This window comes from Portunus trituberculatus, chromosome 17 (assembly GCF_017591435.1).
Source record: "Portunus trituberculatus isolate SZX2019 chromosome 17, ASM1759143v1, whole genome shotgun sequence".
Classification (NCBI taxonomy): Eukaryota; Metazoa; Arthropoda; class Malacostraca; order Decapoda; family Portunidae; genus Portunus; species Portunus trituberculatus.
The window spans coordinates 8925531-8938666 of NC_059271.1; the positions used below are offsets into that span (position 1 = coordinate 8925531).

General features: G+C 30.9%; 1 pseudogene; it reads left to right on the forward strand.

Annotated features, from left to right (window-relative positions):
• Window positions 1-7289: 7289 nt before the first annotated feature.
• The window catches only part of LOC123505200, a 38853-nt pseudogene continuing 33006 nt past the window's right edge, over window positions 7290-13136 (forward strand).

The following is a 13136-nucleotide window of genomic DNA, read 5'->3' on the forward strand; positions in this document are numbered from 1 at the left end:
GAAAGGAGAGAGAGAGAGAGAGAGAGAGAGAGAGAGAGATAGAGAGAGAACGGAATGTGTGTGGGAGAAGGAAGACTGGCGGGAGAAAGAGAGGAATAAGAGGTAAGAAAATGCAACGAGACAAGAGGGAGAGGAAATAAAGGAAAAGGAAGAGGTGACTGGGAAAAACAAAAAGGGAGAAAGAGGGGAGAGAGAGAGAGAAGAAAGAAAGTTGGAGAGAAAGAGTAAGAGAATGACAAGAAGGAAGACTGAAGTAGAAGAGGGGAAGAGAAAGGGGAAGAGACAAGAAAATAATGGAAAAAGAGGAAACACAGGAAAGGATAGAAGACCATAGAGAAAAATAAAAATACAAAAGGTAACGGAGTGAACAGAGTAAGGGAACGAGGAGGATAACTGAAGGCTGGAAGAATGGAATAGGTGATAAAAAATGTAATGGAAGAAGACGAGATGGAGAAAAGGCAAAGGAGAAGGAAGAGACAGCAGCAGAAGGAAAAGAGGAAGAAGCAGATGGAGAGATGAAAAATAAAGATTGAAGGGGAAACAAATGAAACAAGTACGGTGAAATCAAACAGGAAGTAGATGAAGCAAAGAAGAGGAGAGGGAACTGAAAAAGTGAAAAAAAAATAGTGAAGAGAAGGGAGTAAGATGAAGAAGAAAAACTGAAAAAGGGAAAAAATAGTAAATAAGAAAAGTGGAAATGTATAAGAAGTGAAGCAGACGAAAAAAAAAAAAAGGTAAGAGACAAATGAAGATAAAAAAGGAAGACAGATGAAGAAAACATTGTAGGAAGGAAGAAAGACTGAAATAAAAGAAAGAAAAAGGGTAAAAATAACAGAGAATCCAGCTGAAGAGAGAAACAGAAAAGCTAAAGCAAAGGATTCAAAAGGAGAGAAGTGTGGCAGACAAAGTAGAATAAGAGAGCGAGGAAAGCTAAAGGGAGAGAGTGACCGGAGGAAGATGGTAGGGATTGTGTTGTGTGTTGCGACCAGTGTCAGCTGTTATGTCGGCCAGCAGGTGGGGAGAATAAGAGGGAGAGTGAAAGGGAGAGAAGTGAGAGGGTCAGGAAGGAGAGAGGAGAGGCTGACCCACGGTAGATGTTTGAGACACAATGGGAGGAGTCATAGTGAGTCTTAACGCTGCTGGAGCACAAACTGAGATCACAGACATGTCAGCGTTCAGCAGGTGAGGTTACAGAATACAGGAAAGCAAAATGGGAAAGAGAGAGAGAGAGAGAGAGAGAGAGAGAGAGAGAGAGAGAGAGTGTGTGTGTGTGTGTGTGTGTGTGTGTGTGTGTGTGTGTGTGTGTGTGTGCCAGGCTCTCCCCTCCGTGATAATAACACTAATAATCATTATCATCACCGTAATAATGGCAATAACGGGAACAAAAGTCATAACCGCAGTTTTCTTGCAGATCATCCACCACCAACACAACTAAACTCCTCTAACTATTTTAATGATATTTGCAGTGCTTAAGCCAAGTGCTGGTGTAATGTGTACCCTGTCTGTCTGTGTGTGTGTGTGTGTGTGTGTGTGTGTGTGTGTGTGTGTGTGTGTGTGTGTGTGTGTGTGTGTGTGTGTGTGTGTGTGTGTGTGTGTGTGTGTGTGTGTGTGTGTGTGTTCTTCGCTGAACCAGGCAGTCAGAGAAGGGAGGACAAAACAGAATAATTGGAAGGAGTGAGGCGATGAAGTGCTGAAGATGACGGTGGTGGTGGGAGGTGAAAGGATTTGGTAGTAGTGGTGGTGATGGTGGTGATGGGTGAAAATATCAGGTGGTAATAGTGATGGTGCCGTGGGTAGTGAGCGTTGTCTGCCTTTATCAGCATCATCAGCCTTAAAGGTTCCAGTGCAAGACAACAAAGCTATCTTGCAGTTACTTGCAGACTGAATAAGATGCGTGTATAAGTACGTCATGGGATACAGCACATACCTATATTAATTCGTCTTGACGCAGCTTCTTGAATGGCATCTATATACTCAATTCTCTAGAAACAGGTCAACACTCTATGAAAATAGTAAACAATTCCGAGAACAATACAAAACACTTAATTCTAATCATATAGTTTTTATATACTCTGCCCAACACATGAGAGCTTCCGAAATCTATCTAATCCTTCTGAAGACAACGAACAGTTAAAATCACACCGAGTCCTTACTTTGTCCATCAATTCCTTACACCGACACAACATGATCTCTTCATTGCGACGCAGTAGACTCGTCATGAAAAGTGAACACTACGCATAAGCTAGAAATACTTAAAATTTGTAATAGACTACTAATAAAGATGATAACGATAATTATGTCGCATTAAATAAGAAATGAGACATAATGAAAGTGAAGCGTTGTTAATGTAGATGTACTACCAGTAATTATTGTTCGCGAGTACAATTGAATTTCACACTTTATTTATAGCACTCGAGCGGCGCGTGCACACACACACACACACACACACACACACACACACACACACACACACACACACAGGTACACAAATAACGCACAAACAGTACCAATTTTCAAACTAATTTAATTTTTGCATACATTTTAATCTAATTCATTAAAACCCCCCTCGCACCCAAACTTCGTGAGGCGACGACTGGTCCGTCCCCTGAACTCCCTCCCTGATAACACAACTTGACTCCCCGACAACACTTGGCAGTGCTTCAACATGGCGCCAATGCAACACAGCTTGATGAAACGCAAGGCAAACTCCGCGACTTACACAACACTTGCCCCTGAATTTAGAGACAGCAGAAGGTTCGGCCACACAAGCTAATTAGCGAGCATATTCAATTCACTAATTTTGACGCAGAAATCCGCTTACGACTCGACACCTTAACGAGTTACTGACGGAACAGTGAACACAACGAACCCTTTTGAAGCAACTCACCCAAACCTCTCAGATACAATGAACAATGCCGGCTGTAGCGACACTCTGAGAGACGTGCAAGAGCACACCCAGCCCTTTACAGCAACTCAATTAGCACCAGCTAACAACACACCTGCAAAACAGTCCCTTCTACTCACACCTGTCTAACTCTACCATAGTACTATGTTGCTGAGCATGTCCAAAGCACCATTAAGAAACGAAGTCGCTCATCCGAGACCTCACGTAGCTTCACGCGCAAGGTTTAATTCTCTCTCTCTCTCTCTCTCTCTCTCTCTCTCTCTCTCTCGTACTGCATGCAATTCGTGCGATGAGGTCCCGGCTTTGCAATTTGTCCCTGTCTGTCGGCCTGTCGGCGTGTCTAGTTAATTTCCAGCCCGAAGACGATGTGATACATTTTTCTTAATAAGGAGACGGCGGAGAGGAGGAAGAGGAGGCAGGGAGCAAGAGATGGCGAAAAAGAGAAGATGAAGAAAGAAAAGAAGGCGTATGACATCAAAGGGAAATATGGAGACAAAAATGAAAGCGAAGAGGCTGCGAAGAAAGCAAGAGAAAAAAAAGAACGATAAGGAAGTGGAAGAAGGAATGGGGAAGGAAAGGGAGAGGGAAGAGGAGAGATTAATGGTTGTTTGTGATTGGAATGCTGATAAGTGTGTGGCGATTAGGTCTGATTAGAGGCAGTTTGCCGGTGATTGGCCGCGAAGCGAAAAGCCGTGACGAAGATGAAGTGTGTCTAACAGAAGGCAAAGAAAAGTAATACCGCGGCCGGGTCCAATAATTACCTTGTTTCAGCCTGATCACTGTACACCATCAGCCCTGATTACAAAATTAGGTCACGTCATCATAGGTGCTGTTGATTTTTTTTTTTCATAATTTTCATCACTATCATGTTTACAGTTATCATTATCATCACCATCATTTCATTAGTGCGTATGGATAGATATTTTATTTTTTTACGCATCACAAAAAAAATTCCCAGTGTAACCTGTTTATTTACTTTATATTTTATTTAATTAATACACGCATATTCTTATTTGACTACAACTACCTCTCATCCAGCATAATGTGCCCATCGTTTTCTATTAGCTACTGTTTTTTTTTATTCTTTAATGTACTTCTTATTTCTACCACATTTCTTAATTTTCCACTTTTGTTTTTTTTCTCCATTTTTTTCTTTTGTGAGAATAATGTTCCCATCTTTTCGTTTACATACTAATAACACTTTTTTATTCGGTTTTCAGGCTTCCTCGCTGTTATTCGTTTTTTGAAGTTCTTTGAAGTTTCTGAGCAATCTGTCATCACATTATTTGGATAATTTTCCCTTGCCTACTGTTCTTTTCTTTTCTTATATACATTTTTTTACTTTCCTTACACAGTAATAAAATGTATCATCCGTTTATTGTTATTATTATTATTACTATTATTATTATTATTATTATTATTATTATTATTATTATTATTATTATTATTTATTATTATTATTATTATTATTATTATTATCATTATCATTATTATTATTATTATTATTATCATTATCATCATTACTATCACTATTGATATTATTATTACTATCTATTTATTATTAGACTATTGTTTAAAAGGTGAATGCTCGACTGATAAATCAGAGTGTATCGTTGATATTACTCTTATGATAAGCAACATGTCTGCTAAGGAGCCATTAAAAGCTCGGCAGACTAGGCCATGTTATTTCTGTTTATGATGCTAATTATGTAATATCTTAGAAATAACAAAATAAAAATACTTTACGCTTAAAAAGTAAACACATTTCGTAACAATGTCTATTGTTCTCTCTTTTTCTAATCCTACAGTCTCATTGTTGTTTTCTTTTCACATTTTTCCTTCCTTTTTCATACAACAACTAGAATCTCTAACAAAAAAATCCTTCGTTCACTCATAAAACATTGTCATGTGTCATGTCTTTCCTTTATTGGTAGATCCATCTGAAACCACTATTATTTCCTTCTCACGTCTGTTTTTATGTTCACGGAAACTCACACGCATCTCTTTAATTACAAGTTTTCAGCCCTTTACATCTACGTACAGTCACTCAAGAAGAAAAAAAATAGTTTAGACAGTTCAGGCATGTGTCTTCACCCAATTTTGAGTCACACATGCACCTCCATCCTCGAATTTTTCTCCACCACAATTTTGTATATCTATTCCAGCAAGGTGATATATTCTAATGTTAGCGAGGCTTTCCATTTCTCATGCGTATACACCAACTCTGATGAATTTTCATTGAGCCGCTTTTAGTTCATGCTAATTGATTCTTGGAATGTATCTATAATCTCGCTTGTTCTTTCTTATACATGTGTTTCTGTTCAGAGTAGCACATATGACACCTACGTACGCTTCACCACCACTTCTCCATTACAGTCTTCTTGCATATACATCCACTCTATATTTAATTAATGTATACTAAAATAACCTGTATTCACTCGTTCCTGTGATTCATCTACGCTTGCAATTCTTGTCTTGTATCTAGTTTACGTTTCTTTTGTTCCGGGAAACTTGCTAGGGTGACATTAAAATTTTGAACCCTTTCTGGATGTAACGTTCCCTTTGTACAATGTCATTCCAGTTTAGTAATCGTTAGCTGATCTCATCCCACTCACTCAGAAACACATGTCGGTCAAAGTAACGAATAAAACTCGTGTTGGATTGTCTTCTTAATCCTACTGCCGTTCTTTACCATTCACTTTTAAAAATGTGCTTAAGTAATAAAAGTTACATTTACTATTTTTCATTCATAAATAAATAATTAAAAGACAGTAGAAGTAAACAGTTGCTTAAAAAATGTTCACCACATTCTCTTCTGAATTTTTTTCATCTGAGTCAGAGTGAAACGGTGCCTGCTATTCTCTCAAATATTACGACTTTGCCCATTACATTCCTTGGTACTTTTTTCATGCACTTTCACGCGCACTATTACAATCACTCACGGCTCTGTAATTCGACTTTCCAGCGCGCCATCAAAAAGACACGGTGTAATACTCCCCGGTTTTGTTCCATTAAACACCAATACTTTGCTTCACCCTTGCTCCCACCCATGTTAACTACCACATACATACGTGTATTAAACAACCCCGGGGCAGATGAAACAACTCTGGTGGACTCTTGCTCTCCTTCAAATCCAGGACCCTCATGTCATACACCTTAATGAGAGAGAGAGAGAGAGAGAGAGAGAGAGAGAGAGATACTGCATTTTTTTTCTTTTACCTCTCGAAAAAAAAATGGAGGTAAGAAAAATAAGGCAGAAATAAACCTTCACGAACTGACCCTCTGCCATAGAAACATTGCACATTTTGCTTGCTGGTTTATGTTTGCCTAACTTGGCCCTCCCCTACGCCACCCCTTGGCCTTCCGCCACGCTCGCTCCGGCACGCCTTCCCTCACCTTATTTAGGAGGCTTCAAAATATTAAATCATTGCTTTTATATTTTTCTTTCTTAATTTTTCGGAGCTAGTTTTAATCTCTTCCAATTATTCTATTATTATTGTGTTTTTTTTTTCTAGGGTACAAAGACTAGTCAAGTTTCTTTTATTTCTATCTATTTCATTGAATTATTACCTACTTTTTTTGTATTTTACGAAGCTACTTTCAAAATAATATATTTATTATTTGGTTCCTTATGTATACATGTAGTCAAAGGATTCTTGGTTTACGTATGATTAGTTTTAAAATCAAATTTAACAATAACGGATGGCTGTAATTTGCATCTCTTGTATTGACTTAAAATTTTTGTTTTGTCTATCAGTTTCATAATTATCGCATGTACACAAGGCGAATACTTACATTTACCTATCTTTACTTTTACAAGTGTTTGCATTCCATTAACCTATACAAGGAGCCCGATTTCATGCTTTTTTGGGGCAACATTTTTCTCTTTCCATGAATCGGTAAAATAAAAATCATGCATTTATTAGAAAAATTAATATTCTTTTCCACTTAAACATTTACGTTCAATGAGATAATATATATTCTTATCAACAAAACACACACACAAAAAACTGTAAAATAGCAACAATTAAGTGAATCCTCATGTGCACACTTCCCCTGCGACAATAAATATGTAAAGAATAAGTACTCACTACCTGCTGAATCTTACTCGGCCCCACAACGGTTTTCTCACCTGAAAATAATACAGAGAATTAAGTAAGAACACAGGAAAAGAATAAAAACAATGGAACGCTCTTAGTGAAATAAGCTGCACTGGAGAAAAGTCCCAGAGGAGAATAATCAATTAAATGAGAAACGACTGTGTGAACTATTATGTAAGTGGAATGTGACTCGTGCACTGCTTTACCCTTGTATTGAAAGTCTTATGAATTACTAAATTATTATTACCACAACTAACAATGCAGTTTCAATACAACAAGAGAACATGGAGAAAGCTTCTACTACAGACTTAAAACCCAAACATTCATACCTACCATCCAACCTCACACCCCCATCCACCAACACTCCAACACACACACAGCTCGCTGTTATTCTTTCTCCTCACAACTCAACTCGTACAAAGGAAGAGTATCAAGACACGTCGGGAACTAAATTGACTTGTCTTTTTGGAACTCTTTCAGCTTCTGCCTCTCCAAAAACTGTGTTCGTTTTGGAGTCTCTGGTCAGTCTCTTTTTAACGTAAAACATACATACACTAGTGGTCTCTCTCTCTCTCTCTCTCTCTCTCTCTCTCTCTCTCTCTCTCTCTCTCTCTCTCTCTCTCTGCATCAGAGGGATTCTGCGGCCCATAATCCTCCTCAAAAGCTTTAATAAAAAAAAAAAAAAATCTTGCATGCGCAATGAAGAGCGGAGACTCAAATTTAAAGCTACCAAAATCAGACGAAAGTCTACTTACGCTAATTGGTGTAAAAATGACTTCTATTGCTACAGGTAAGAAAACAAAAAAGAGTATTTACTGTTTCGAAAGATTAAGCTTCGTTCATGGGCTTAAGTAAAAAGAAAAAGAAGTGTTAATATGATGAAGGATGACTTTCGAACATACACTTAACTTTACTTATTTAATATTAACTACGGTGGGCAGCTACAGGTGAGACAAGGATCCGTAGCCCCGCGCCTCGTAACAACAGCCCACCGCCGTGGCGAAGTGTACACCGAAATTTTATGGCAAAGTTATATAGGCAATTCACGCTACTAAAGAGCTGGTTCAGTAGCAAAAAGACCACTGTAATCACACCGACCAACGCCACGACCCTGGGTTGGTTACTTGCATGTCTACCATCAGGGCGGTACAAATCGATTTACTCCAAGGGTTTCCGCGTTACTAAAGGTCCCATAGCGGCCCAAACAGCCTTCACGAAGAGATAATGAGATGCACCTTCACCTCAAAGGTCGCTATACACATCGGATAGGTAGTCCAGAGCGACCCTACGTCAGTGTTTATGTGCAATAAAGGTTGACTCACCGTCCTTAGGTAAATAACAGTACGTGTTGCAGCCGTAGCGACAGTGTGGTGGTGGTGGTGGTGGTGGTGGTGGTAGTGGTAGTGGTAGTGGTAGTGGTAGTGGTAGTGGTAGTGGTGGTGATGGAAATGGTGGTGGTGATGATGGAAGTGGTGGTGGTGGAAGTGGTGGTGCTGGTGGTGGTGGTGGTGATAGTAATAAAAAATGATAAAAACAATAAATAATAAAAATAATAACAACAACAACAATAATAATAATAATAATAATAATAATAATAATAATAATGACAATAATACTAGAAATAATGATAACAATAATAAGAAGATCGACAATAATATTAAAAATAATAACATCAATAATGATTGTCTGACAGTAATTATTATGGTAATAGTAATAATAACAATGAAAACAATAATGATAATGAAATAATAATAATAATAATAAAATAATAATAATAATAATAATAATAATAATAATAATAATAATAATAATAAAATAATAATAATGGTAACGATAGCAAAAATACTACATAATAATAATAATAATAATAATAATAATAATAATAATAATAATAATAATAATAATAATAATAATAATAATAATAATAATAAATAATAATAATAATAATAATAATAATAATAATAATAATAATAATAATAGTAATAATAATAATAATAGTAATAATAATAATAATAGTAATATTAATAACAGTAATAACAGTAATAACAGTAATAAAAGTAATAACAGTAATAACAGTAATAATAGTAATAATAGTAATAATAGTAATAATAGTAATAATAATAATAACAGTAAAAATAATAATCATAACAGTAATAATAATAATAATAACAGTAATAATAATAATAACAGTAATAATAGTAATAATACTACTAATAATAGTAATAATACTACTAATAATAGTAATACTACTACTAATAATAGTAAAAATACTAATAATAAAAGTATTAATACTACTAATAATAGTAATAATAGTAGTAATAGTTATAATAGTAATAGTAGTAATAGTAATAGTAGTAATAATAATAATAGTAATAGTAATAGTAATAATAGTAATAGTAATGATAAGTAATAATAATAATAATAATAATAATAATAATAATAATAATAATAAATAATAATAATAAAAGTAATAATAATTAATAATATTAATAATAATACTAGTAATAGTAATGATAATAATAGTAATAGTAATGATAATAATAGTAATAGTAATGATAATAATAGTAATAATAGTAATAGTAATATAGTTAATAGTTAATAGTAATAGTTAATAGTAATAGTAATACTAGTTATAGTAATAGCAGTACTAATAGTAATATGAATAGTAATAGTAATAGTAATATAAATAAATTGTAATAGTAATACTATTTAATAGTAATAGTAGTAATAGCAATAATAGTAATAGTAGTAGTAGTAGTAGTAATAGTGATAATAGTAATAGTAGTAATAGTGATATTAGTAATAGTAGTAGTAGTAGTAATAGTAGTAAGAGGATAATAGTAATAGTAATAGTAGTAATAGTAATAGTAATATCAATTGTAATATAAATAGTAATAATGGAAATAGTAGTAATAGTAATTAATAATAATAATAGTAATATTAGTAACAGTAATAGTAATAATAATAGGAATAGTAATAGTAGTAATAGTGAAAGAAATAGTAATAAGAGTAATAGTAGTTGTAGTTGTAGTAATAGTAAAAATAGTAATAATAATAATAGTAATAAGAGTTAGTAATAATAGTAATAAAAGTAATGATAGTGATAGTAGTAACAGTAATAATAGTAATAATAGTAATAATAGTAATAGTAGTAATATTAGTAGTAATAGTAATAGTAGTAATAATAATAGTAATAACAGTAAAAATAGTAATAATAGTAAAAATAGCAATAATAAGTATAGTAACAATAATAATAATAAAAGTAATAATAGTAATAATAGTAATAGTAATAATAATAATAGTAAAAATAGTAATAGCAGTTGAAGTTGTAGTAGTTGTAGTTGTAGTAATAGTAATAGTAATAATAGTAATAGTAAGTGTAATAGTAGTTGTAGTTATAGTAATAGTAAAAATAGTAATAATAGTAATAGTAATAAGTTAGTAATAATAGTAATAATAGTAATAATAGTGATAGTAGTAACAGTAATAATAGTAATAATTGTAATAATAGTAAAAATAGTAATAATAATAGTAACAGTAGTAATATTAATAGTAATAGTAATAGTAGTAATAATAATAGTAATAACAGTAATAATAGTATTAATAGTAATAATAACAATAGTAATAATAGTAACATTAATAATAATAAAAGTAATAGTAATAATAGTATAATAGTAATAATAATAATAGTAAAAAATAGTAATAGCAGTTGTAGTTGTAGTAGTTGTAGTTGTAGTAATAGTAATAGTAATAATAGTAATAATAGTAATAATAGTTTAATAATACCAATAATAGTACTAATAATAGCAATAATAACAGTAGTAATAATAGTAACAGTAATAATAGTAATAGTAATACTAATAATAATAGTACTAGTAATAATAATAAAAGTAATAAAAGTAATAGCAGTTGTAGTTGTAGTAATTGTAGTTGTAGTTGTAGTAATGGTAATAGTAATAATAGTAATAATAGTAATAATAGTAAAAGTAATAATAGTAATAGTAATAATAATGGTAATAGTAATAGTAGTAATAAAATAGTAATAGTATTAGTAATAAAAGTTAGTATAAATAATAATAATAGTAATAATAGTAATGATAACATTAGTAATAAAAGTAAAAGTAATAATAGTAATAGTAATAATAGTAAAAGTAATAATAGTAATAATAGTAATAGTAAAAATAATAGTAGTAATAGTATTAGGAATAGTAGTTAGTTATAGTAATAATAGTAACAGTAATAAGAGTAACAGTAATAACAGTAACAATAATAATAGTAGTAATAGTAATAGTAATAATAGTAATAATAGTAGTAATAATAGTAGTAATAGTAGTAATAGTAATAGTAACAGTAGTAACAGTAATAGTAGTAATAGTAATAATAATAATAGCAACAATAGTAATAGCATTAATAGTAATAACAATAATAGTAATAGCAATAAGAGTAATAGAAATAGTAGTAATAGTAATAGTAATAGTAGTAGTTATAGTAATAGTAGTAATAGTAGTAAAGAGTAATAGTAGAAATAGTAAGTAATAGTAGTAATAGTAAGTAATAGTAGTAATAGTAAGTAATAGTAATAGTAATAGTAGTAATAGTAGTAGTAGTAATGGTAATAGTAATATTAGTAATAGTAATAGTAGTAATAGTAATAGTAGTAAAAGTAATAGTAGTAATAGTAGTAAAACTAGTAATAGTAGTAATAGTAAGAGTAGTAATAGTAATAATAGTAATAGAAATAATAGTAATAGCAATAATAGTAATAGCAATAATAGTAATAGTAACAGTAATAATAATAAATAATAGTAATGGTAGTAATAGTAATAATATTAATAGTAATAATGGTAATAGTAATAATAGTAATTGTAATAAAAGTAATAGTAATAGTTATAATAATAATAGTAATAATAGTAATAGTAATAAGAGTAATAGTAATACTAGTAAGTAATAGTAATATTAAGTAATAGTAATTAGTAAGTAATAGTAATAATAGGTAATAGTAAGTAATAGTAATAGTAGTAATATTAATAGAGTAGTAATAGTTATAGTAGTAATAATAATAGTAGTTAATGTAGTAAGGGAAATAGTAATAGTAGATATAGTTGTAATAGTAATAGTAGTTATAGTAGTAATAGTAATGTAATAGTAATAGTAGTAATAGTAATAGTAATAATAGTAATAGTAAAAATAGTAATAGTAATAATAGTAATAGTAAAAATAGTAATAGTAATAGTAAAAATAGTAATAGTAATAATAATAATAGTAATAATAATAATAATAATAATAGTAATAGTAATAATAATAATAATAGTAATAATAGTAATAGTAGTAGTAATAATAGTAATAGTAATAGTAACAGTAATAGTAATAATAGAAATAGTAATAGTAACAGTATTAATAGTAATAGTAATAGTAATATTAAGAGTAGTAACAGCAATAATAGTAGTAATAGTAATAATAGTAATAGTAATAGTAACAGTATTAATACTGATAGTAATAGTAATATTAAGTGTAGTAACAGCAATATTAGTAGTAGTAATAGTAATAATAGTAGTAGTAATAATACTAATAATAGTAATAGTTATAATAGTAATAATAAAAATAATTGTAATAGTAGTAATAGTAGCAATAGTAATAGTAGTAATAGTAATAATAGTAGTTATAGTAAAATTAGTAATAGTAATTGTAATAGTAGTAAAATAATAGTAATAGTAGTAGGAGGAGTAGTAATAGTAATAGTAAGAGTAGTAATAGTAGTAACAGTAATAGTAGTTATAGTAATAATAATAGTAATAATAGTAATAGTAATAGTAATAATGATAATAGTAATAGTAATAATGATAATAGTAATAGTAATAGTAGTAATAGTAATAGTAATAATAATAATAATAATAGTAATAGTAATATAGTAATAGTAATAATAGTAATAATAGTAATAGTAATAATAGTAATAGTAATAACAGTAATAACAGTTGTAGTTGTAGTAATAGTAGTTTTAATTGTAGTTATAGTAGTTTTAGTTTTAGTAATAGTAATAGTAATAATAGTAAAAAAAGTAATATTAATAATAATGATAGTAATATTCGTAGTAATAATAGTAATAATAGTAATAATAGTAGTAATAATAGTAA